At 41.5% G+C, this 27,908-nt stretch overlaps 1 protein-coding gene across 8 annotated transcripts in view; it reads right to left on the reverse strand.

Moving 5' to 3' along the window:
• The window catches only part of RHBDD1 (rhomboid domain containing 1), a 140,036-nt gene extending 117,136 nt beyond the window's left edge, over window positions 1-22,900 (reverse strand). For 2 of the 8 annotated variants that reach the window (XR_006962799.1, XM_047084174.1), the window contains exons 1-2: window positions 19,152-19,369; window positions 17,634-17,775 (exon numbers count right to left, since the gene is read on the reverse strand). The gene's annotated coding sequence lies outside the window, so the exon portion shown is untranslated. Of the gene's footprint in view, window positions 1-985; window positions 1,780-17,633; window positions 17,776-19,151; window positions 19,372-22,812 lie in introns of those variants that run through there. The other 6 variants (XM_047084172.1, XM_047084169.1, XM_047084168.1 and 3 more) reach the window with 6 other exon arrangements.
• Between the last annotated feature and the right edge of the window lie 5,008 nt (window positions 22,901-27,908).

A 27,908-nucleotide genomic window follows, 5' to 3' on the forward strand; every position in this document is an offset into this window, starting at 1 on the left:
ATAGTTAATTCTTCCACAGTGGGTGTCAATCTACTTCTTTCTAGCTCTTGAGCCCTAGTCTGATCTAAACCACAATCATACCTTGCCTGGATTACAACAAACTCCCTAACTGGGTTCTCTGCTTATCCTCATACCCACCAACTCTTTTCCACCACCACCCACAGTAATCCCTATAAAACCGAAGTTGGATTCCCCCGCAATGGCTTCTCATGAAAGTCAGAATAAAGTCCAAACGCCTAACCACAACCACGTGCTGTGACATAGGACCCCGCCCACCTCTCTGGTCTCTTCCCCAGTCACTGTGCTCCCATACCAGGAGCTCCACGGTTGCAGCAGAAATGGCCAAGGGCAGAATTACCTTATCTGTTCTGATCACCACCAAATACCCAGAGTCTAGCACAGTGACTGGCATAGAGTTAGTGCTTAATCAGTTATGTGCCCAAGGACTCCATATGCAATAAGCAAGACTGACTGAAAAGGCTATAATCGGTTCATTTCTAAGTATTTTTCCTACAAACTGGAACCACCTTCCCCACAGAACTATGCATATGAATCCATTTACATTTTAGCTCCAGAACAGTGTTTACAGCTTTTATCTTAACTTTATAGAAATAAGCCTCTGATCCATTTAAAACGTATTAATAGGTTGTTTTGCCAGGACTATTTGATTAAAAAAACGGCATTTGAATTATGTAGTCGTACACACTAGACAGCACTATATCAAAGTTGTGACGGAGAGAAATGGAGGGCTTCTTGGAATACTGAAAGGAAAATTAGCCATATTTACTTTTAATGAGAAATTAAATATTAAACAGGTATGTAATAAGAAAAACTAAGTGGCTAGAACAAACAAAAGAAAGTGAATTCGTCACTTGGGAAACCAATGTGTCTCAAGGGGCAGAGAGAGGGGTTTTATAAAAAGGGGAAAAACTAATTACAGTGATTTTCAATTCTACTTACAAAGCAGAAAGTATTTCATCATTACCATTTACTACGGTGGTATAGGTCTCAATTTTCAGTTAAAATGTTCTAGAAGAATTCAGAACCCTGAAGCTGCAAGAATAAACAGCAGTTAGAAATTATATTCCCAATTTGGCATCTGGCGGTAACAGTGCTGATCCACTGACAGCTGATGGACATTTGGGTTGTGTCCGCTTCTTGACTCTGAGGATTAATGCTGCTACGAATGTTCATGTGTCTTTTTTTTCTTTTTTTTTTTTTTGGTAGGCACACATGTTTTCAGTTCACTTAGATATATACCTAGGGGTGGAATTGCTGGGTCACATGGTAGCTCTATGTGTAACTTTTTGAGGAACTGGTAAACTGTTTTCCACATTTCTGTACCATTTTACATTCCCTCCAGCAGCGTATGAGGGTTCCAATTTCTCCACGTTCTCAACCATACTTGTTTTTATCCACCTTTCTCACTACAGCCATCTGAGAGAGTGTGAGGTGGCACTGACTTAGACTTCCCTAATGACTAAGGACATTGAGCAAATGCCTAAATTTTCATTGCTTAAAACGTAATATAAACACATGTTGATAGGCACACATAACCATACAGACAAGCTCACGCCCTCTCCCCCCTTCCCTCTCTCCCTCTCTCCTCTCTTTCTTTCTTCCTCTCCACACCTCTCTCTCCCTCCAAGAAACAGTTTAACAACCTCAGGTCAAAAGAAAGCTTCAGAAAGAAAGATGGAACCACAAAGAAATTGTTTTGGTTACACTGCCAGGATTAAAAAATATATACATATTTTTTTAATGTTTTTATTTTTGAGACAGGGAGCGACAGAGCGCCAGTGGGGACACAGAATCAGAAGCAGTCTCCAGGCTCTGAGCTGTCAGCACAGAGCCCCACGCAGGGCTCAAACTCCTGAACTGTGAGATCATGACCTGAGCCAAAGTCAGATGCCCAACTGACTGAGCCACCCAGGCGCCCCTACAATGCCAAGATTTTAGCACCGTGGTCCCCCTGGATGTATCGTGTTGAGAGTGAATGTGACTGACTGTACTTCACTAGCAGGGGCCTGGCTCAGGCACTCATGTGACAATAAATATTGCAAAACTGTTAGTATGTTTTATTGCTTCAAACGAAGCAAAACTGTTATGGAAATAGCAGATTATGTTAAACATAAGCACTTCCTCTGCTTTTTAAATTACAAGAGCTGGACAACAAATTAGTGCATCATAAATACCACACTAAGCTGGTCAAAATATACACAAAACACAATGCATTTTTTTCTTATTTGGTTTTAGTACAATCTACTTTCTCTAGGAATGAACTGAACTAAACCATTTCTTCTCACCCCTCGAAGCCTCTCAGGAATCCTATCATTCATGGCTTTTCTAATCCAAACATAAGAAATTATTTTCTCTACTTCTTCCTAGAAGGCCAATCGATGGTAACATTTTAGTCTGGCACAAAATAATAAAATTCTTTGGTCATCCAATAAAACTTCATAATTAGCATAATTTTATTTTCCCTAAAAGGTATTAGCTTCCTTAGGTCCCAAGAGAACCAAATTACAAAATGCACATTTCCAAAACATTTTTGAAAATAAGAGAATGGTATAGTGTAACATGTATTTGCATTTAGTGAAAGACAAGAATTTATTAACTAAATGCTTGCAAAGTAATTTGTTTCCTCTTTCCAAATATATGAATACATTTCAAAAAGCCTATACAGCTTAGAGGCAATATATGGTTTTTAAATGCAATACACAGTCGCATGAATAACATGTAAATTATGCTTTTAAAACTTAATACTTAGGGGCTCTTGGATGGTTTAGTTGGCTGAGCTTCTGACTTCAGCTCAGGTCATGGTCTCACACTTCGTGGGTTCAAGCCCCATATCAGGCTCTGTGCTGACAGCTCAGAGCCTGGAGCCTGCTTCAGATTCTGTGTCTCCCTCTCTCTCTCTCTGCCTCTCCCCTTCTCGTGCTCTGTCTCACTCAAAAATAAATAAACATTAGGAAAAAAAAATTAACTTAATATTTAAATATTAAATGTAATAGCAGATGGTATGGCTTTCACACCTTACACTGTATTCAATTTACCAGAATAATCATCTACCTGAGCTGATCAGTAAATGGGGAGTCTTGGGGGTACAGGGTAGAATCTTTCTTATAGTACCATAATTGTTTAATGACAAGTGGAATATAAATGACAAATTTTTCCGGCCACCTGTATCTGTTAACTGGCTTCCTGAGTCACAATAAATCAGACCAAAGAATCAGAGTAGGATTCTCTATTTTCTTATTTTTAAAAAAAAATTTCACGTTTATTTATTTTGAGGGGGGGGGCACGCACAAATAGGGGAAGGGCAGAAAGAGAGGGAGAGACAGAGAACCCCAAGTAGGCTCTGCATTGTCAGCAGAGAGCCTAATGTGGGGCTTGATCTCACAAATGGTGAGCTGAAGTCAAGAGTTGGATGCTTAGCCGACTGAGCCACCCAGGCGCCCCTCTTGTTTCATATTAAAGCCAGAGCAATCCAAAGAGATGAAAACAGTCAAGTGAATGAAAACTGACTTCATGAATAAAAAATGAACACTGAAATCAAATTATATTAAGAAGGTAACGGGGATCTAGTCATGAACATGTGACGCTCTCAGTAATTAAGTTTCATTCATGGAAACACCTACAACTTGGTCTCTGTTCCAGAAAAAACTGGGAATTGAAAGCACAATTCCTCTTTTGAGGGCTTCTGAGACCTCCATTTATTCCATGGTTCTCCAACCTCATATGCTCCATCTTTACAACCACCTGAGAAATTGTCTTACCTAGTTCTCTACAACCCAAATGCCAACTGGCTGAATTGTTTTCATTTTAAGCTACCAGACATTGGGTTTTTATGACACAAGATCTCCTCCTCCCTCTTTTTCCCCATCTACCATCTCTCCAAATGAAAACAAATATAAGATTGCTCACATCTTAATGAGATAATGCCCAACTGTTGTTTATACTAGCCTGCCTTAAGTATCAATATCATTAAAGTGGAAGGCAGAATCCCTGATCCCTGAGGGGGATGGGATTGAAGACCACTAGAATAACACAAGAAGCAATAGAATATTCCAGACAAGTGAGGAACCATTAATAAAGGCATATACTATGTGGTAACAGACCTGACCAAAAGTCAAGCCCTTCTCACTGGGCACTCTTCCCCTGATTCACTTATATAATGACTGACTAGATTTACTGAAAATCCAGTCTTATCATGTTATTCCCTGCCCCCAATCCATCATGTTCTCTACTACATCATCCTAAGACTGAAGAGTATCATAGTTAATAAAATGGACTCTGAAGCCTAATGGTCTGGGTTCAAATCCTGACTCAACTGATTGGAATTTTATGATCTTGTTCAAATTCTCAGTCTGCGCCTAAGTTCCCTCATTTATAAAATGCATACAAAATACTACTAAGACTTGCCTCATAGACTTGCTAATGTCCATAAACCATGCAGGACAAAGCCTGAAACATAATAGGCACACATAATAAACATACCAGTGTTAGCAGGTATTACATTTTTACCATCATCATCTGACCAACTTCAAGCATTTCAGCCTAGGATTCAAAGTCTTATAATATTTACATACTTCCCCAATAACTAGTATCTCACACATTTACAGTTTTCAAAGTAGTTATGTGTAATTTGCTTCATGTAATTCTCACAATAGTCTGAAGACAAACTTAGTTCCATGTTTATTGACTAACTGGTCTACCCAAGCACTTGCCAGGAAAATCACCTGACCATCCTGCTGCCTATTCTGCAGCATACTCTACAGAGCTGCCCATGTGAGGAGTAGCTCCATGGAGATTCTGCCCTTTCAGGGGATGTTCACCCCGCAGCCCTGGGTTTCTCTGTCCAAGGTGCTTAGTAAGTGACCATCTCCACACATGGAAAGTCACGCGGGGTGCTCTCACCACCAGAGGTCACAAAGTGCATTTCACACACATCCCCTAGCTTAGTTTTTAAATCTGATCATTCCAAACACAACTGTCCCAGTTTACTAGAAATCCTTTCAGCAGTTCCGGTGTGAAACCATGAAACAGAAAGAAATTCCGTTTTTCCTGTACAGATAAACCAAGATGGCAATGCTCATAAACTGGATTCTTGGGACTCAAATCCAGCTCCTCCCACCAGATGGTACCGCTTATCTGGCAAGCCCCTTAATCTGCGTCTGTCACCACTGCAAACCTTGGTGCCCCGGCCTGTTCCTATGAGAAGCCCTCCCAAAGTCTGCGCATCCACCGCGTATAACAAATGCCTCGAATGTCTGTAAGTGGTTAAATAAAAAGCTTTGGAAATTCCAGGCTGTGATCTAGATGCAGTGCAGGAAGTCGTTCAAAGTTCTGCTTCACACCCAGTATCTTTTAACATAACTCACTAGACTAGGAACCCTTCCAATGCCAGCTACTTTTCTTCCACGTAAATGCTCCTTGGAGGGTAAACTCAAGTTTGAGAGACTTTTTTTTTTAAGTACTAAAAGAAGACAATTTTGCATTTTTAGTTCAATCCCTACTTATACGGTGTACATTTTTATTAGATCTAACTTAAGCAATAATGAGAAAAAAAAAAGTGATTATAAGTGTGAAGGTTTCATTACTTAACCATTTAGCAAAGGGCTTCTTTTTACAAAAAGATCTCACCAAGAGAGAAAAGGAAGAGCCATACATTTGAAGTTAGATAGTGCTTTCAACAATAATGAGGGTTACTGAAATAGAATGTCTATTTACAAAAATTATTACTAAGAGAGAATTACATTTTTAACAGCTCAAAAGAAGTAAACAGGTATCTTAAAGTAAAATTCCTAGAAAGCAAACCAATGTGAAGAAATTCTGAGACATAAACAACTCTGGTTGCTGAGGGTAGAAGGGTTATGTTCGCAAGATTGCGCAAAAAAATGGGTAAGACTTATACAGTTCAGAAATATGCAGATGGTGCCCACTGGGGGAGAGGGCTGTTAATCTTCATGATCATCCCCCCAAATAATCCAAATTAACATACAATCTAATTAAAAGAGCATGCTTGCCATGCAAACACAGCTTTAAGGCATCCCCTGGCTACTGGCTCCCAACCCTGCGCCCCCTCCACTTCCAACCAGATCCCTCCTTCTGAGACCCTTAGATATAGAAATTCTAGAGCCATCAGAGTTTCTGGAGCTGCTGCACGCAGACATTTTAATAAAATTTATTTTGCACACACAAAAATAACTGAGGCAGAACTAAGGTAGTAGCCATGAAAAGAGAAGTTGAAATTAAATATCGGAAAGTAATTTCAAATGATGCAATTATCTACCCTGAGCCACAGAAATACATGCCCCACGGCAATAAATAGAATCACCAAAAGAAACTGTCAAGTCAGGACCTGATAATCTGTTCTATCCTATGGAGTCTTAACAATATTCAGGGGGTGATAAGGTTCACAAAGGTTTGGTCGATTTCACCTAAGAGGTACACAAGGTTAGACAGAAGACTTCAGCTTCCATCCTGGCCCAGTCATTAAGGAGGAGGATAGAAAGGCCTAAGAAGTAAAAGATAAAACAAGAAAACAAAAAGCCACCAACACCACCACAACAAAAACCAAGGTTTTCTACTTCCCTGAGGACTGGCTGAGGACGGAAACAGCTTCACAGGGGGCGGAAGGTGTCGGGTGATTCTGGATCATCTTGCTGGGCGACCGGGTCTCTGTCCTGCCCTCATTGTCTACCACAGTCTGCCACTCCTCCACTGTCCCATCCGACTCAGTGATCTTGGGCAGAGATGTGCTGTTGAAGCAGTAGTTGGGCGGGGGCTCCAGAACTGGGCCACGCCCTTCTAGGAAGCTGGGGCTCAAGATCATCGTCTTCTCTGGCTCTATAATGGGGCCCCATGTTAGCAAACCTCTGGAAAAGTCTCTGGCTTGGGGGGACAATGAGCTGGTTTCACACACAGGCAAGAGACTCAGGAAAGGAATTACAGATTTAGGAAACGCTCTCAATTAGTTTCAACAACAATGATAACAGAAGAGCTAGGTGTGTCAGTTTATTTACGCGGAGTGGAGGAAATTAAGATTCATAATACGCTCCCAGGGACGAAGGACTTTGTCAAAGTGAAAGCAAAAGACAAGGCCTTGCTAGTGACGAGCAATATGTTGGGGATTCCCCTGGCAATTTGAAAACCTTAGGTAAAAAGCATGAAGAGGATGAAAATGAACCAGAGAAACCCTTCCCGGCGAGGTAACACGTCCACTCCTGCTTCCGCCCACGGTCCTGGTTCTACTCATCCCACGTCTGCTCCTAGCTTTGGGGCCCTGAACGTCCAAGAACATCCATCTCATTAGGCTGAGCTGGATCATCAAGTTGCTTTGGGGCACACAAAGCTCCGAAAGTCTGAGTCCAGTCTTAAGACTGAACGGTTCTCTCCAAACACACGCACCAAACACGGAGACTGAGGCAGATGAAGAAAGAGACACAGAGAGGCACACGATCAGAGAGAAATCGATCAATCCCGCCTGGGAGAAGAAAGTTTAACTGCATCCTAGCCTGGAAGAGGCTAATTGTTTTAAATGTTCATTTACTTTTGAGAAAGCGCGAGCGAGGGCACGCACATGTGCGCATGAACACGGATGGGGGATGGGCAGAGAGCAAGGGGGACAGAGGATCCAAAGCAGGCCCCGGGCTGACAGCAAAGAGGCTGATGCGGGGCTCCAACTCATGAACCCTGAGACCGTGACCTGAGCTGACGTCGGACGCTCAACTGACGGAGCCACCCAGGCACCCTGGAAGGGGCTAGCTACCTTTTAACCAGGTCACCCATGTGATCAGTCAACAAACAACACACTGACCATCTACCACAGGCGAGGCAGAGTTATCAGGCTCAGAGAAAGAAAAAGACAAAGTGCACACAACTGTTTGCTTCAAACAAGTCAGGAAGCTGCTCTGAACAAAACGAGAGAGGTAACAGTGCTTCACTCCACAGGGTGATTAAGGATACAGATTTACAGAAACATAAAACAGCTCTACAGAATGATCCAGTTTTCATTCTGTCATGGTCACCAGAAGAGTCTGACTATATGACTCTACAGTAAGCAGGTGTCCTCCTTATTTATTTATTTTTTTATTTTAGAGAAAGACAAAGAAGAGTGCCAGCAGGGGAGAGAGGCAGAGGGAGAGAGAGAAAGAATCTTAAGCAGTCTCCACACTCGACACAGAGCCCGACGTGGGGCTCAATCCCACAACTCTGGCTGGGATCGTGACCTGAAATCAAGAGTCGGACCTCAACCAACTGAACCACCCAGGTGCCCCAGCAGGAGTCTTTCTGTGCACACAAATATTTTTACTCATTTACTGTTGCCCATTTGCTGGGTGGCTTTCAAACATTTTCACTGGAATCAAGGGAGGGCCATTTGGAAAATCATAAACAGACACAGAGCGTCTTAAGTCACCTTGCCTTGAATTTCTCAGGGATAAGATCATTGGGAAAGGGGGGTGGTGTAAAGGTCCTCTCTGCGATAAACTGCCCACAATCAAACACATCCATGTGCAAGCCCCAGATGGTGGTCCCTCAGAAGGGCAACCAGGCCTCGTTTCTCTCCGTACCTCCCCAACTCTGGGGAAAACATCAACGTGCAAAAATCCAGATGAGGGGCATTCTGAGCTCATAAATCCAACCCAAGCGACGTCTAAAAGAAAGAAACCCTTTGTGCAGCTTTGTAATGGCAGAACAAGAGACCCCTGCCAAGACGCTCCCTTGAAGCCCTTGGGATTATGAAACTTAAAACTCTGAGTACTTAAAACTCTGAGTAACTTCTGTTACTCTCCTATGCCTAGCTGTCTGATCAGGTCATGCCTACCTCTAGGTCTTTGCTCAGCACAAGCAGAGGTTACGACGGCTGCCTTGGATCAGATCACCCATCTGGTCTGTTTATTACCTGTGTTATTCCCTTGAGCAAAGTACCACACCAATCCATGCCTCAGTTTTCCCATCTATAAAATGGGTTGGTATGAGGATTTAATTAGAATTCTCTTGATGACTGTAACAACTTGTTCTGGTATTATTATACATTGTTTGGGCTTCCCCCAGAAGCAGACACTGAGACAAAGGTCTCTGTGCAAGTAATTTATTTGGGAAGCCACACGTTTGGGATTTATGATAATTCATTTGGGAGGCAACTGACCAGGAGGCCAGTAGAGAAGCAAACCAGGGAAGGCAAAGCAGCCAAAGCTGTGTGCATTATCAAGCCAGCCATCACGATGGGTGCCTGGGGCTTAATCTCACTGGGAAGTCTGGGAGCTAGCGTAGATATGCCCCAGTGCTATCGCCCAAAGGGCTGAGAGTCTGCCTTACCTCACTGTCACTTGTGGCTCATGATACCAGGCAAAGCAAGTGTCAGGGGCCAGAGAAAACACTCAGAGGCTAGTGTTTGAGTCCTAGCAGGTCCTGACAGCTAGAAGTCTGTCAGAATGGATGAAGGGGATGTAGGAAGGGCCCTCCTAGCATCACTCCCTGCTCCTCAACACATTTCCTTCTACTCCTCCCAACCCATTCAATTCCTCCTCAACTGCCAGCCCAGGTCTCCACCAGGCTCCTCATCGGCAGGCTCCCTGACCACAACACTGATGTCCCACAATGCTCTCTGAATGGATGGCCCACAACTGTCAATAGGATTTCCCCAGACCCAGTTATCATATCCTCCAAGCTGCGTGTTTTCAGGGTGTCTTGAGGTTTGAGAGCACACACTCCAGTCTAAATTGGTCCCACTGACTGGCTTCAGCCGTGTGCTGTGTGACTTTATGCAAGGCAGCTAAACCAAGCCTTAGCTTCCCACTACGTAAAATGGAGTGGTAGTAATAATGGCTAAACGTAAAGATTAAATGACTTAAAACATCAAAGTGCTTAAACTAATGCCAAGCACACAGTCAACACTCCTTAAATCTTAGCTATTGTTTTAATGACTTCAATAGAAACACTCACTTTCTATTGATTGCTGGTTTTTCTAAAATAGAGGTCAAAAAGAAAAGTCAAATCACTGGCCAAAATTACACACACATATTACCAGTTCGTCTTTGGAAGTACGGCTCTCCAACCTTATGCGTGTGCTATTATCTGATAAAACTAATTCACAGATCAGGACCCACAACTGGAGGCCATGCTCGTGGCCTGACCCAGATCACAAACCTAGACCTCAGCCAGCCTGCACTTACAAGAAACGCCTTACCGTCAAGGAAACCTGACCACCACTAACGATCCTCCATTTTAGCTGCAGCTACCTTATCTTACCCTAGAAAACAGAACACACCAGCCTCATCAGGATATCCCCGCCCCCTAGCCAATCATGCCCCGCTTCCACATTGCCCCTTGTAATGTCCTATCACATTCCGGCTTGCCCAAAATCCTCAAAGAAGAGTGTTCACTGCTTGTTAGGCACTGTACCTCCCAATCCACGGGTTGTTTTCCTTTAGATAAAGACACCAAACTCATTCCTAAATTCTTAGTTTTATTTCACGTATCCCATTCGATCCTCCAAACTTTATGAACAGGCAGTTATTATTATTTCCCCATTTTACAGACAAGCAGAAATTTTAACCACGATATAATCCGGCTCTAGTCTCTGTTATTAAAATGAAATGATGAGTCAGGTTTGTCTGCAGAAAAGCTGAGAGTTTTTAACTCTCAAGATAGTCTACACTTAGACTCCAGCAAATCATGGAAGTTACCATTTAAATAGTTCTAATAGTTACTACCTTCAGTGACCTCAGTTCCAAGCAAGCTAATTGCAGGGAAGCAGAATATGCCACCAATATATGCTACTTGGCATGAAGATTTTTTTTGAGCTGAAGGCAATTGAGAAGAAGCAGATATAAGTAAAGTTCTTTGCCCTCTTCTATTTACTTAAGAGGTGGACATGAATTTGCAGGCATTCCCCTCCGTATCTTCAAGGAAACACAAAAGTTAATCTGGGACAACCTTTGATTGGACACCCATGAAATATACATAACAAACTTTGCTAACTAGCTCATATCTTCCATTAATTGCCCCACATATTTGCCTTCTACAGAAACTTAAAGTCCTTTTCCTTTGACTTGTCACTTCTCCACGAACGTGTTGTTCTTTTGTTAAAATGCTATATAAGCCCAAGTTCTAACCATCCCCCTGAGTTACTCATCTCTGTGTACTCCCAAATGTATACACAACACACATGCTAATAAACTTGTTTTGTTTTTCTCTTGCTGATCTGTCTTCTGTCAGTCTGGTTTACAGGGCTCCAACTGGAGAACCCAGGAGCATAGAAGGGAACAGAATTTTTTCCTCTCCTACAGGAATGAACTTGACTATGACTTTCAATATGAGCCTCTAAGATTTGGGGGTGACAGTCTGCCTTATATCTTCAGTTCTCTGACAGATCTATGAAATCTTGATTTTCAGTTTGTTCAGCTTTTGTCCTGTTGTGAGGACAGGGATGACAATTTCCAAACTCTTTACATGTCAGAGCTGAAATAAGAAATCACCTGTCTTTCAATAAAAGATATGATACTTGACCACCAAAAAAATTAGGAAGGACATAATCTCAGCATAAAGAATAGTCTTTCCCAAGAAAGGGCAGTTGATGACTTCCATTAAACATACCAAAATGTATATGAATTTTGAAATTATTTCAAATATAGAAAATCTCACTACAGGAAACTTTTACTCTATCAAACCTAAGTGTTTTCGTTTTTTAAATTTTTTTAACATTTATTTATTTTTGAAAGACAGAGAGAAAGACAGAGCATGAGTGGGGGAAGAGCAGAGAGAGAGGGAGACACAGAATCTGAAGCAGGTCCCAGGCTCTGAGCTGTCAGCACAGAGCCCAACGTAGGGCTTGAACTCATGGACTGCAAGATCATGTGACCTGAGCTGAAGTCACACAACTGACTTAAGCCACCCAGGCACCCCAAATCTAATTGTTTTCTTGATACAAGACAATTTGTTGATCTATATTTAAGAAAGTAATACAAAGTAACACTCAAATACCCCACTTCTTTTGGTAACTATCACAGTCATAGCCAACAAAAACAAAAAATCAATTTTAAAAATCAAGTTAAAGACAAAAAAGTAACAATAACCTAAATGTTGTTTTTTTCTCACTGTGGAATATATATATGCTATGCTATACAAAGAGAGAACCAGAGGATCAAAAGCCTTCCAGGCCTTCTCTGACTTTCTCCCACCAGGGCCAGGCACTTTGCTGGCTAGGACTCTGGAAAGTGTGGGTCTGCGGGGGGGGGGGGGGGGGGAAACAGGTGTGAAGTGCACCCTGGTTAGCATTCTGCCATCTCCCCCAGTCCTGTCCTACAAAGTAAGGTTTAATCTGACAAGCCACAGAGAGGAAAAAATATCTTTTCTACCTTTTAAAAATTGCTCGAATAAAGGAGCACTATCTCAACTCTTAGCCCCGTGTTTTACCAAATCTCCAAAATCATGGTCACATCATTCACTTTGCCTTTGAAGAATGACTTCTGCATAAATGCACCTTCATATTATTAGAAGACTTGACATCGGTCTCACCCAAGGGACTGTCACATAGGAATCATCTTCACATTATTGTAAAACATCATTCAAACTCACTGCTCCTTGTGCAAAATCCCATCAGAGCTAGAAGAGGCTTAATCTCTCCTAATAAATGGATATGCTTTTTCCTGCTGAGAACCACTTGGCCATTTAGTTGTTTCCTCCGCGTTTACTTGTGTCTTGTGTCATTTCTGAACCCAGCCCGTTTTAAAAACAGGAAAATAATGTACAAGTATGTGCCAGTATAGAAATGTTATGTCAGTCCAAATCAGAGAATACCTCCCTTGCACCTGGGTTTGAAAAACAGAAAGTGGAAAAAAGGAAAGATATTTTTAAGACAGGAAACAGCATGCATGTGCTGTTAGCGTAAATGCTCGAACTACATTAGAGAAGTAGAAGTTAATTAGCCTGGTCAGCTCTGCTATAGTGCTTGCTTTATAACAAGCAAATGTGTTCAAATGCAATTAATATTCAGGGAACAACAGAACATAATGCAAATTTCGCATTTGATTACGCGCAATTTCATCCCCAAGAAGCATTAGGTGAAAGCAGAAAACTGCACCCAGCTGAAGAAAGCTACACAGAAATTCACCAAATGCACCCAATTACATACCTCAAACATCTACCACCTACCTGAGATCAGAGAGTATATTACGAGTTACACCATCACATCTGCAGTTACAACTTACCTTCCACTTCTGATAATCCTTCTACTACCACCTGACAATAATTCACTAGCTCCAATCCTCTGACAACCACTTTCACAAGCAAAGTTCAGGATTTTTTGAAGGCAAAGTACCATATTTATTGTAGTAGTTATGTATTTCTTAACCATTTAACACGTGTGACCGTGCTACCATTTTATTAGGTTCCTTTTTTTTTTTTTTTAACGTACAACTGACAAAGTTTTGTGAGTGTTTTGCTCCAGCCACCATTTGCACCATAAGCCCTGTGGTTTTTATTACATGATTTTGCACAGCATGAGGATTTGAGGAATGCCTGTGTCCCATTCTGGCATAGCTGACTATACCACCAGCATAAAGTGTGTGGGAGGGAGGTCAGCTAACCTAAGAAGTGCTGCTTGTCAGCCATTATTATTCACTTCCACTCCATGTTTTATTCTTACAATCCCATCCTTAAACCAACTCACCAAAGTTAGAGGCTCCCATCACTCAAAGATTTAAAATGCATGCCCTGACCTTCCTTGGACAAAGCAGAGTAAGAGGGGACAAATTCTCTCTCAACCTGTCAAATATGCCCTTACTTTTCCTCTTAATGTCTTCTCTACAAAAAGTTGTTCTGCCTTCCCTCACATGGAATTTAAAATCAAGATTCCTTTAATCTTGGCATTTGTTTACTTGATCATATGTTCTTAGTGTGCCAATGATTATCTCTGATTATAATTACTCAAGGACCACATTTGTGTTTGGCAAGATGCTTTCAGTAAGAGAGATCAGGATAATATCTAGTTCGAGTGTAGCAATTTCTGCAAAGAAGGGAAGAGTAAAAATAAGAACCCAGGATCAGATGCTCTGACAATACATGCAGCTCAGTGAAAAAAAAACTGCATTTACATGCATCATGCATGTTGCACTTCTAGACAGCACACAAGGTCAAACCACTAACTGTCAGTTACAATAAGCTTCCAAACTTCTGGTCAATTACCTGGTTAATAACAAAAGACAAGGCTATGACATCATTATAGTTATAATTAATTTACACAGATCAGCTTCCAGTTAATCAAATACATCTTTAAAAGCATTTAATTATTTTTCACCTAGAAAGCAACACTCAGCTTTGTTAAATAAAAAGCAATCTTGCTGAATTCAACATGAAAGGTTGTCAGGCTACTCTCAGACATAAAGGACAAAAGGCTTCACAGGGCATACAGCTGCAACGTGGGAGCTGCTGCCGCATTCACAGCAAACAGAAGCACAAGGTGATGGCTGATATAACACATCTGAACAGTTTCTGAACATAACGAAGTTGTCAGGAAACAGGGTAAACAGGCTTTGGGAAAAGAAACGTCCCAATGCTTTTTGTCAAAAAGATATACGGGGCCAGCAATATACACGTATGTAGTATAGGACAGTCCTTAAGGGCGTGGTCTTTGGTGAGAGCTCTACAATATGCCTTAGAAAATGTATTTGATCACCAGTTTCTCACCTGTAAAAGGACATAATACAGGTTCACTGGGTTTCATGAGGATTAAATGATATTACGTGTATCAAATCATAAATTGGGAAGTGATAGTGTTTTTAATCCATATAAACAAATAAAGACCTAAGATTAAAAATTTTAAATACCTTTCAAGTATTTTTATAACTGAGTAACCAATTAGCATTTTTCTTGGCTTTCTATGATCCACTGTTTAAACTATATTATATGATTCAAGTCCACGTACATTTTGAAAACAGTATGATGGGGTACGTGGTAGGCACATCAAAGTAGGAACTATTTTTTAATTAAAATAAATTTTATAACAAAGTCTCAAACCAGAGTTCCCGTCAACATGATCTGATAATTTGAGAATTTAATGAGTCTTTCCAAAAAAAATTTCAATATGTTAGATGGCAAAATTTTTATTTTCTTTGCTCCTTTTTAGAGTGTTATAGTCTTAACAGAAAGGATTATATTATCTTTATACATGAAAAAAATGAAACCACTGGATTTTGTATATAATCTTGACTTTTGCTCCACGGTGAGGGGAAATTAGTGCCAACTCCAATTGTGATCCTTCACCACTTATGATTTCCAGTATCAATCATAAGTCGGTCCCTTCTCTCACAGACTACACGTCTTAGTGTAATGAGGGCTCATTAAAGTTCTCCGACTGACAGCCCTTCAGACGTAGGTCCTTAACCCGGAGACACATGCAGAGCTGCAATACTCCCCATCACTCCCTTCTAGAGGATTCAAGTAAATTCCATGCTCACCTTTGCTCTGTGCCAGATTTCTTTGTTTATCTGCCTAAAGTCCATGAAAAAGTGCTCGCCATCCCCCCATTTAATCTCTGTGTAAGAACTGGTAATGAATTATTCATGTGACTGAAATCCTCCCAGCACAGGAACCAGTCAAGGGGGAGAGGAGCACGCCTGACTTCAGAGATGCTGTTTATGTGCCCACAAAGCACATGGGACGGCCACTAAGCAGCAGGTGGTGGGGTCGGCTTGGAGCTTTGGCCTGCCGGACAGCATCAATACTTCATTCTTTCAGGAACAGGAAGTTGCCTCCCAGCCTTACCGGATGTGGTCCTGGTGGGGAGGTGGTGGGAGGAGGGGAGTCAACTTTTCCTTTCCCACACTGATTCAAGGGTGATGGTGACCAGAGTTGGAATAATAACTCTCTCCCTGGAATCTAAAACCTGTGCAGAGATACAAAGACCAACAACACCTGGAACTGATATTCGGAGCCTTAACCTAAAGATATCCTTCAAGTCCACTGAGTCTACCCAAACCTTGAGAGCTCACCTGGCTACTCTCCTTTACCAAGGCTTGGTTGTTTGGTTTTCTGTTGATTCTCTGAGCTATCCATTGACTTCCAACAAATCTCTTGTTTTCGAATAAGCTATCTGGATACCAGTTAACTCACTTTCTGTTGTTTGCAAAGAACACTCCCCAAAACGCTACATTTGCCAAGGGCTGGCAAGCAGACCCTAGTCTCATTCAAGCATCACCAGCTCTCATCTCCTGGTACCTCACTCGAGTCCGTGGGAGAACCAAAACATGATGCATATAGAAGCAGTATCTCAAAGGTCTGTTCCAGCCATGCTATTCCTAGAGAGAGAAGAGCACAGCTGGCTAAGGACGTGAGAACAAGAGCAACTTCTGCATAAATAAGGCAAAGTCCTCTCAAAGTCATCTACTAAGTGTCTAAACTTGGACACTGGTTGGGGAAGCTGGGTGGCTCAGTCGGTGAATGTCCGACTTTAGCTCAGGTCATGATCTCACAGTTCATGAGTTTGAGCCCCATATCAGGCTCTGTGCTGACAGCTCAGAGCCTGGAGCCTGCTTTGGATTCTGTGTCTCCCTCTCTCTCTGCTCCTCCCCCACTCACCCTCTGTCTCTCTTTCAAAAATAAATAAACTTAAACTGGGACCCTGGATGAAGAATGTAATCACAAAAGGAAAAATGGATGATCTAAAATTTGTCTTCTATTTATACAAGGTTGATGATTTTAAAGAATACATCTAATTATTGATTTTCAAACTATACTCCCTTCCTTTCTTCACTGAAAATAAGACTAGTTTGTCCATTTAATAAAATGTTACCACTTGATGAAAACTTCTGACTAGGACTTTGGGACAACGAATCATTTAGATTCATCAACAAAATGAAAAAAAAAAAAAACAAAGGAAAGAGGAAGGGGAAAAGCAAGGAAGGAGGAAGGAAGAAAAGACAAAGGAAGGGAGGAAGGAAGGAAGGAAAAATGGAAGGAAGGAAGGAAGGAACTGAATAAGAGGCTTCTTCAACCTGAGAGCCTTTAGAAAGGATCATGGGAGTATCCTGCATGCTTTTCTGTGGCTTTACCTGTGTTTCACCATTATGTAATTCATTAACACACATCAGTCATCACATTTCTCTAATTGTGAGCCCAAAGAAGAAAACCAATGAATGTGGAACTATAGCAGTAAAAGCATTGAGCATATAATTTTATATCTCACTGTCTGTATCATTTAATAAATATCTGAGAATTAGTGTCCTTTCAGGCAACCAGTCTAGAGAGCAGACATACAGTGACACTACAGTGCGATAAAGAATGAAAATATGAATGCATATAAATGTGCACAGAATGTTTACAAAAGAGCAAAAATAAGTTTTAAGGATTTGTATGGGGTGTGGGGGAAGGAAAGAAAGAAAATACTGGGCAGGCACTATCCCGTGGGCAATGGGGAGGGAGATGAAATGATCCATGAAACTCATCATCAAAAGCAGGAGAGTCATCTCTCTCTCTCTCTCTCTCTCTCTCTCTCTCTCTCACACACACACACACACACACACACACACACACACACAGGATTTAAGTCATCACTTGGCAGACATAACAGCTACAAGCTAAAAATCTGGAAAGCCAAAAAGTCCCTCTTTGATACAAAATTAACATACCTTGAAAGAAACAAGGAAATCTTGAATACTTTGGTACGAAGGAAGAGACTACATGGGCAGTAGGCACAGTATTTATTCCTACATTTGCTCAAAGTTGGAATCAAACGGACTCATTACAACCATGACTGTGAATTGCTGGTATCTGTAACATAAAAAAATGTAGCAAAGTTTCTTTCAGTGTTGCCCAAGAGACTCCATCAAGGAAAAAAAAAAATCCAAAATTAGGAGGAGCTGCCATCACACATTGACTGACACAAGCACGTACACACACCCCTATATATTATTTATATAAAGTTGAAGTCATTGTAATATGTATATAAATTTCATTCATAACTATCCTGATACTGTGACTTTGGATTAAAAATGCATAAGCAAGTTTACACCATGCAGAAACAGCTGTTGGTATAATGAGAACATTCCTGGAGCTGAAGCCAGATTTGGGGTCAAATATGGATGCCATTGTTTACTAGTGTGTGGCCTTGGGCAAATCATATAATCAGTCCTGCTGAGCGTCTGCTTCTTTATCCATTGATGAGAAAAATTCCACTTACTTACTGGAGTCATTGTGAAGAATAAATGAGATAGCATATTATGTGAAAGCACGTAGCACACTCCCAAAGTTTGTTTTCCAATCTCCCTTCCTCTCCATAAAGTAATGAGCCTTTCCCCCCATGGGACTAGACTTTATTGCTTTATAATTATGATGTGCATGTAACAATGTCCAAGAAACTAGATGGTAAAATAACACCAACACACAAACCTGAATGCACACCATTGTTCGTTGACTATCATCTAGATCCCAAAGGGCTCTTATACGGCTCTTGTACACTATCTATCGCTTCCCAGAAATTTGACACATTTTCTTTTCTGAATACAGCCAAAATTATCCCACAGGCTTTGAAATATTGCCATCATGATGTTGCACAGAGCAGCTGGCTGATTGAAAGTGACTCCCCCTCCCCCACACTCCAGCTGTCACCAGGAAACCCTCCTCAATGTGTGAAAAAAGACAATGTGATATTACTACCGCTCCTATTAATAACAATCTGACAAATACTCAGCATTTGAGATTATTTTTCTTATGAAAGCTCACTATTAACTAAAAATTAACTCCTTAAGAAAAACCCTTTACCATATAAATTGCAAACCAGCTGCTTTCATACAACAAAAAACAGAGGGACTGTAAACACAAGTAATGTATTTCCACTGACTTCTTGTTTCTTTTTTCTCGAGTCATCTGTAATGCTAAACAACAGCCAGTTAAAATATTAAATAGCTTTAACAGTGATACAGCTGTCATGGCTTAGAGGGCTCAAAAAAATAAAATAAAAACTGAGAGGACTTCTCAAAACGTGTGCATAGACTCCTATTTTGTAAAGTACGGGCCAGACTGGAGGCTGGATGCTTTCTCTTTTTTTAACAGCCACTTGCTCCTGTGCATGAGAAGTCATACACACATCTGACATGGCTGAAAACCCTGGGAGCTGTCTTCAGAACAAGTTTGTGAATCTCACTCACAATAATTCTTAGTGCAAGGACTTCTTAGAGAGAACTCATCTCTTGAGGATTTCTATCCCACAGATGAAGAGTTTCACACCCAATGTCCTGGATTCCAGGGTTCCAGCGACATGCCTCAGAATGTCACCGCAAAAGATTCAAGATGAGCACCAGCAGGCAGAACTGTGCCCTTCAACCTCTCTTAAAGCCTCTCAGCTCCTGAGCTCTTCAGGTAAGATTCAGCTAAAGAGGGTTGCCTCCTAAAAACAAAACAAAACAAAAACAAAAACCAAAAAACAAAAACAAAATCTAAAGACCACTGCTTACATGATTAGAAATGCAGCATAAAAGGGAATCTATCTCTTTAAAGCATCATTTCTTTTAAATGGTTTATAAAAAGAATGTTTACACATACATGCATGTATCTAACTTTACATAAATGTACCACCGTTAGATTACTTATCCCCACCTCCATATTATAATACATTGCCAAGTAAGCAAAATTATGACCTGCTCTGGCTCCTTTCAAGTATTTTCCACGCTCACATAGTCATATGTAATACATAGACAAAAATACACGGTATTATTACTTTTTTAAAAATGATACATAATGTATAATGCGTTTTCAGTGCTGTCCCATCTCCTGGAACATCCTGTCCCTTCTCTAGCTGACTGTCCTGGTTAACTAACTGAAGATACTTAAATATTAATCAATGGACCTCAAGCTCAATGGACCTTGAAGTTCCAATAAACACCCAAAACAATTTATGGAAGTTGCTCTGTTGTGGTGATCAAACTGAAGATAGTGTTTTTTCTACCAGGTTTTAGAGTTTTCACCTTTTTCACATGTTTGCCTTCTCCCACTCATAATAATGTGAAAGCTTTGACTCTTCACTTCAGGATTTTACCATTTGAAAAGAAAAGCAGTACAGTTAGCTAATAACAAAAATTTATTTATTTATTAAGATGGCATGAGGAAATAAACGAGGTAAGTTTGGGGGTGATAACTACCTTTTTCTCCCCTGTCCCAACATGCAGCATTTATTGAACCTCTATGCCTTCACGTTTTGCACTTTATTTCATTTAATGCAATGTCCTGAGGTAGGTACGTACCATGACTTCTACTTTATAAAAAAGGAAATTAAGAGGATGTTAATTTGTCTAAAGAACTCAGTTAAGTAGCAGAGGCAAAGTTCAAAGCAGGTTCGACGTGACCAAAACCACTACTATAAGTCTGCCGCTCTAATACAGAGAAGTAGAAAATGTGGGGGCCATTGAAAACTGAATGTTTCGTGATGGGACAGTGTTAATTTAGCGGTGGTATTAACAAAATTATTTGTAGAAGCTGATATCCAAAGTGACTCATGTTTATCTGAAAACTCTGACACACAGTATCTAGGAGCCATGGTGTGGTTCGGGAGCAGTGTGCTCTAATCAAAGTGACATGTTGTGTATGCCATGGTGAGTCAGTGACACTCCTCAACACTGGAATGAGTTTAGGTTTTATGGCAACTGCCTCAAATCCTAAATATCGCCACCCACCCTCCCAACACTGGCCCCCTGAAAAGGGAAGAATTGTAGGTTACTGCAACTGACAATCTGGGGAAAAAAAAAAACAACCCAGCAGGCGAAAGGCACACTTAACCTTGGTCCCACAGTGCTTCCAGAATAGAGGTACAGGGGGTGGTTAGTACGAGGTCTCTGCTGGTGGAGCTGTGTGCCACATGGGAAAGAAAGATAAGCACAGAAACATCTTCTGCTTGCAAGTCATTAACACCTCTCATCTCCATAGCTAAGGCTTACTCTGGGTATCCACCCTACTTCTTTACCAAGTTCTGGGTCAAAAGAAGGTATAATTAAGCTGGAAACACCAAAAACCATTCCTTAACACAATTAGTTATGTCATTCTTAAAAATACTCAGTCCCGGGGCACCTGCTTGGTTCAGGGGGTACAGCATGTGACTCTTGATCGCAGAGTAGTGAGTTCAAGCCCCACACTGGGCAGGACATCTACTTTTAAAAAAACAAAAAACAAGAAACAAAAAACGACTACAGCCCCAGTAGTGTGGGTATTAGCACGTACTGCTATAATCTTCAACTAAGTATCCTGCATCCAACGATCTTAATTATACAGACTATTACTAGGACCCAGAAATAAACAAAATGCCCTGTAAGCTGTGGTCACAATAGTCAGGCACTGCAATTCACAATTAACCCCATGAAAATACTTCCAGCACAATCTATGTGTGTATTTAACTTATACAATTTTTTTTTGTAATTTTTAATGTTCATTTGAGAGAGAGAACGAGAGACAGTGCAAGCGGGGAAGAGGCAGGGAAAGAAGGACACACAGAATCTGAAGCAGGCTCTGAGCTGGAGCTGGCAAGCTGTCAGTGCAGAACCAGATGAGGGGTTCAAACTCACAAACCATGAGATCATGACCTGAGAGAAGTCAGAGGCTTACCCAAGTGAACCACCCAGGGGTCTCAAACACTTTCCCTGCGTTTTCACACTGAATACTCACAGCCCTGTGAAGAAGCCTCTAAGTAACTTGCCCAAGATCTTACACCTAGGAAAGGCTTCACCTGGATTCCAAGTACGTTCTGTGACTTCACAAGAGCAACTCTTTATCATGACAGCAATACTTAACACTGTAAGCACCCAGGTACATTGGGATGCACTGGAAACATGTTAGAATAGATTTCTGATTGAAGTCTGAGATAAGATCCCAAAATTTGCATTTCCAACAAGTTCCCATGTGATGCTGCAGCTAGTAGTCCGGGGACAATTAGGAACTCAATGTACCGTTATTCTTTGTAAAATTACTTGCTTCCCAAGCTGCCGTGTCAGCAGCAAATTATAAGTCTTTACAGTTTATTGGAACTGGGGGTGGGGGGGAGAAAGAAATGTGGGACTTCAGACTTTTAAGAAGTAATTGCAGAGAATTAAAAGAGGCAAAGTACAGCTGTCACTGAGTGTCCTGCAAAGAGACCTCTACAACGCGATGATTAAGTCATGACTATACAATAATTCCTAATAAGCAATCCTGTCTTCAAAAGTTATTGCTTAGTTTGGAAAAAAGAAAGCACGTGATCCATTTTTGGACAGGTTTTTAAAGTGTGGCGAGAAAAAGGGTTACATTCACAGGCGGATTTCCTATCCCCTATTACGAGAAACACCGCTTTTTAGGTTAGGGTTGTGTCGGCCACACACTTGCTGGGAGAAACGAAGTTATTCTCCCGGCACCTGAAACTGCAAGTTGTTGCTGATGATGCAACGTCACTTTAAACTTCCTGCTTTCGAAAGGACGCTTTTAAAACCCCCACAGAGCCCAGCCCATCCATCCTCTGAGCACATCCTTGCCAGGGCAGTCGTCACCAGGATCAGACAGGGTGCAGACGACGGGACCCTCCCCCCCACCCCCAACCCGGTTGACTCGGTAGACTCGCGGCGGGAAGCACCCTTCCGCCTCTTGGACTTGCCCAGGGTGCCCAGAATGCGGAAGCGCGCCTCCAACCCGAACCCCCCCCCCCTCCCCGCTCCCCGGCCCGGCCCGGGGAAAGCGCCGACTGGAGGCGCCCGGCACCCGCTCCCAACCCGGTGCCACGACCCTGGGAAAGGGCGAAGCGACACCAGGCAGAACCAGCGACGCGAGGGAGGCCAAACAGACGCGGAAACTCACGCTCTCTACGGCCCGCCTGCGTCCCCACGTCTTGGCGCGCGTGTACGTCATCACGCACGGGCGCCAGACACCGAACACTCCGGGTGCCCGGGACCCACAGGGCGGGGAGAAGGGAGCGTGGGCGATCTCGCGCCGCGGCTCGCACAGCAGAGCGGGCGGGGCGGGGCTGGGGTAGGGAGGGTCGTAAAGCGGGCCGGCCAGCCTCCCTCTGCGCATGCTCAGTTGCGCGCCTCCGCGCTCTTCGCCGCCCCGGGATGGACGTGCGCGCCGCGTGCGGTGGCAGTGGCTTGGGGCAGGTTTCGAGGGCCTCGCTGGAGAGGGTCCGCTGCTGAGCGCAGTGGGGGGTGGGGGGGGTGGGGCGAGGGCTTGTATCCCGGCCCCATCCTCCCAGCACCGAGTAAAACGTGGGTGATCTTCCTTGGGACCGTAACTGTTGGTCGCCCACCGCGCGTAAAGCAGAGGAGCGGCCTGCTTTCGAGGGACCGGACGTGGGGGACCCCCGGCGAGGGGGCCAGGTGGCGGCTGAGAAACTGGTCTTCCGGGGTCCCATCCGTACCGCGAGGTCCTGCTGCTGCGTGGAGGAGTCGGACCCTGCCCGTGGAGTGCTGGTGGGAGAGACAGAAACTCCCACCTTCGTGAGTTAGCGGCACACCGCACCAGAGCGTCCGTGTCTGGTGGACCCCGTGGTTACTAAGTAGGCCACCAAAACAAGGCCCTGGGGGTGCTGCCCACTCCCCAAGCTTAGCCCGGAGCTCGCATTTCTTAGTCTGTTTGCCCATTGAGGGGCTTCTGGTGTTAGGTATTTCGATGGAGGTCTCCTGTGAAGCCGTTTTAGGAATTCTGCTTCTATCCTAGAACAAGTGTTAGGTTCAGTTGTAGGAGTTAAGTTCAATGTAGCAATGTTGTATTTCTTTTCTGCAATACCAAGAGGCTGGCCTAGTCTTTGGTATGGAACTTTCTAGTAACTAGGGGGAAGACCTGCCTTCCAAAGGCAGGTGGTGGTATGCTGGTCTGTACTTATTGGAAGTTGTGGCAGCTGTGTGTAGCGAGTCTTGTCTTTTGTTACTGTTTGTTGCAAGGACTCTTCGTGGAACTGTTCATTTTGGAGTTTGAAATTTAAATGAAAATTTGGCTCATGTTCAGAGGAATATAACAGACGTTCAAGTGACAGGGAAGATTCTTAGGAAATTCCAAGTGTGTATTCTTTGAGCCTTACAAGTCATGCCTTTCTTCTAAAAACAATACGCTGATCAGAAAGTCTGACTGATGGAAACTGCATTCCTAGAACGTCAACTGAAGGGGGGTGGGAAGTAGATGAATCGCCTATAGGAGAATTTTATATACTTCTCTAGAAAAAAGATAAACGTAATTATTCAGAAAGAAGGGGTCTTCATTTATCTTTCTGATCCATGATCATACGCATTAATTCAATTCATACTAATCCTGTCTTCTGTTCTCTAACACCCCTTATACCTTTCTGTAATTGCATCATTTTTCTTGTTGTTATCTTAATACGTCAGATACAGAAGTAATTTTAAGGGAGCCAGAAGTCAAGAAGTCTCAATACAGTAATCTCAAAAATGTCATATATAAGGATTTAGAGTATACGTAGGCAATTATATTCCATTTTAAATATTACTGGTGAAAAAACGTAATAGACATTTAAGAGGACAGAAAAAGTCTGCCTTTTTAAAAATGACCTTTTTTTTTGGTCCTATGGTTCATTAAACAGCCTGCAACTTTAAGTTGTATTGAAATCAGCAAATTGTATGCTCAAGTCCTATTTAGATTGGCCGACATCAGTTAGATAATAATTGTGCATCTTAAACATTAACTTATGAGGCAGTCTCACATCCTTTCCCTGAGACAGGGCTTTTAATAACAATAGAACAAATAACAAAGATTCAATGCCAGAAGACCTTTAACATTGAACTTATGCAATTGTTACATTACTTTGTAAGATAATGATTCCTAAACAAAGTATTCATTATCTTAATCATGAGAAAAAGCATTTGTGCACATGATGTATAATATCTAAGACCCATCTAATGATCTGAACAATTCTCTACTTTTACCAAAGGTTTGAAAGAAAGCAGCAGTGTCTGGGATTAAGCCATTTGATGTAAATGAGTGTTCCTACATTGTGGTCCTAGCATATAAATAGAGGAGTTGCAGTAACAACCTTTGTACAGTTCATAAACCTAGGATTGGAACTGGCAGGAAGGCAGAGGAGTATCATTTTCAGCCTTCAAAACCCGGCCTGAACAAGGGAGGACATCAGTTAGCAGCACCATGAGCAAATAACACAACTGAATTATTTTTTGAAAGAGGAGCTTGTTTTGGTATACCGTTGCTTTTAGTGGATCACTCATTGTTGTACTCAGCACTGTACCAAAAGATGTATAAAACTTATCAAAGAACGTATAGCTTTCTCGTTAGGCAAAAGCTTGCAAATTAATTCAAGAACAATCTAAGAACCACAAAAGTAAGTACAAAAATTGCATCATGTATTATGATAATAGTAAGACCAACAATAGTATTTAATAGTAATAGACCATGCAAACAGTAACCTTAAGAAATTTTCACTGGCTTTACTGATATCAAACAAACTAGACTCTAAGACAAGAAATATCTCTGGAGACACATTTCACACAGAGTCGGTACATCAAGAAGATGTAACGAATAGAAATGTGCATGTGCCCACCCACAGAACCCTAAATACATGAAGCAAAAACTGATAGAGTTGAATGGAGGAATAGATAAATAGAAATAGTTCGATATTCAATATCCTATTCTCAACAATGGGTAGAGCAACTAGACAGGAAACCGTTAAGGATATAGAATGCTTGAACAACACTACCAGCCTTATACATATAGATCACTGTACTTAATGATGGCAGGGTTTATATTCTTTTTAAGAAGTATAGTCTTTAGAATAGTCCATATGGTAGGCTATAAAACAAGTCTCAATACATTTAAGACGATTTGGATCATATTCTATGATGTAACCATGTTCTGTGGTTCCGAGGTTAGGAATAGGCAATAGGAAAAAAACATAGAAAATCTCCAAACATTTGGAAATTAAATTACTCAAGAGTTGAAGAAGTTATGAAGGAAATTAAAAAATATTTTGAACTGAATGAAAATGAGAACATTGAAATTTGGCGATGCAGCTAAAACAGTGATCTGAAGGGTATTTACAACTTTAAACACCTATATTAGAAAAGAAAAAGCGTGCCAGTAATCTAGGTTTATACCTTAAGAACTAGAAAAATAAGAGCAACCATAGCAAGGAAACAGGAGGGAATAATTATTGTATTAGAAACCAGTGAAATAGAGAAGAGAAAAATAAGGAAAATCAATGAAAATAAAAGTTGGCTCTTTGAAAAGTTCAATAAATTTGACCAAACTTTATTTATTTGGCTGCCCCTCCCAAAGAGAAGATACAAATTACTGAAATTAGGAATGAAAGCAATACACCGCTGCCCACCCTGCCAAAATTAAAAGAAGCTATGAGTAACCTTATGTCAACAAATTAGACAATGTAGTTGAGTTGGACAAATGCCTACAAAGATACAAATTGCCAAAACTGAGTCAAGGAAACAAAGTCTGGAGTTTGCATCCATGTCCTACAGCTACCAGAACAAAGTACCACCAACTGGGTGGCTTAAACAACAACAATTTCTGTCTCACACTTCTGGAAGCTAGAAGTCCATGATCGAGGTGGAGAGCAGGATCACGCTCTCTCTGAAACCTGTAGGAGAGAATCCTTGACTCTTTCTGGCTTCTGGTGGTTTGTCAGTGGTCCATAGCACTCCTCAACTTGCAGCTACTTCAGTCTCTGCCTCCATCATCACATGGCCTTCTCCCCTCGTGTCCATATCCTCTTCTTATTAGGACACTGGTAATAAAGGATCGAGAGCCCGTCCTACTCCAGGATGAACTCAGGTTGACTAATTACATCTTCATTGACCCTGTTTCCAAATAAGAATCCATTCTGGGGTACTGCGGGGTTGGGACTTCAACATACCTTTTTGGGTGATGCAGTTCAACCCATAACAGATCCATAACAAGTAAAATTAATATAGTTGGCCCTTGGACAACATGGGTTTGAACCATATGGGTCCACTTATACACAGATTTTTTTTTGATAAACACTACTGTAAATAAATTTTTCTTAATGTTTTTCTCTAGCTTTATAGCAAGAATATAGTATACAATACATACACAAAATATGTATTAACCACTTTATGTTATTGGTAAGGCTTCTGGCCAACACTAGGCTATTATTTTGGGGGAAATCAAAAGTTATACATGGATTTTAACAGTGCAGGGGGTTTGGTGCCACTAACCCCTATGTTGTTGAAGGGTCAACTGTATTTTAAAATCTTTCCACAGGGTTACCTGGCTGGCTCAGTCGGAAGAGAATACAACTCTGGATCTTGGGTTTGTAAGTTCGAGCCCCATGTAGGTTGTAGAAATTACTTAAACATAAAATCTAAAAAAAATTAAAAATAAAATAAAATCTTTCTACAAAGAAAAACTCAGGCCCAGATGGATTCACTGATAAATTCAATCAAATATTTAAGTTAGAAATGATGCCATACAAAACATAAGAGAAAATCTCTGTGATTTTAGGTTAGGCAAACACTTCTCAGCTATGACACCAAAAGCCCAGTCCCACAAAAGAAAAAATTGATAAACTGGATGGCCTCAAAATTTTTTAAAAATTTGCTTTTTAAAAAGACATCATTAAGAAAATGAAAATCAAGCTACAGATTGGAAGGAAATATTTGCTAATTTTCTATTTGATAAGGATTTATATCTGCTTATTTAAAGTACTCTTATAATTCAACAAGAAGATAAACTTCATTTGAAAAACAAGCAAAAGATTTGAATAGATCTTTCACTGAAGAGAACATTAAAATATTCCCAATATCGTGTCACCTGGGTTGCTCAGTCGATTAAGCATCTGGACTCTTGACTTCAGCTCAGGTCACAATTTCACCATTTTTGAGTTTGAGCCCTGAATAGGGCTCTGCACCGACAGCACGGAGCCTGCTTGGGATTCCCTCTCTCTCCCTCTCTGCCCCTCT

This window comes from Lynx rufus, unplaced genomic scaffold, assembly GCF_022079265.1.
Source record: "Lynx rufus isolate CCGP_SWC_20201006 ecotype Redwood Valley unplaced genomic scaffold, mLynRuf1.p SCAF_2, whole genome shotgun sequence".
Classification (NCBI taxonomy): domain Eukaryota; kingdom Metazoa; phylum Chordata; class Mammalia; order Carnivora; family Felidae; genus Lynx; species Lynx rufus.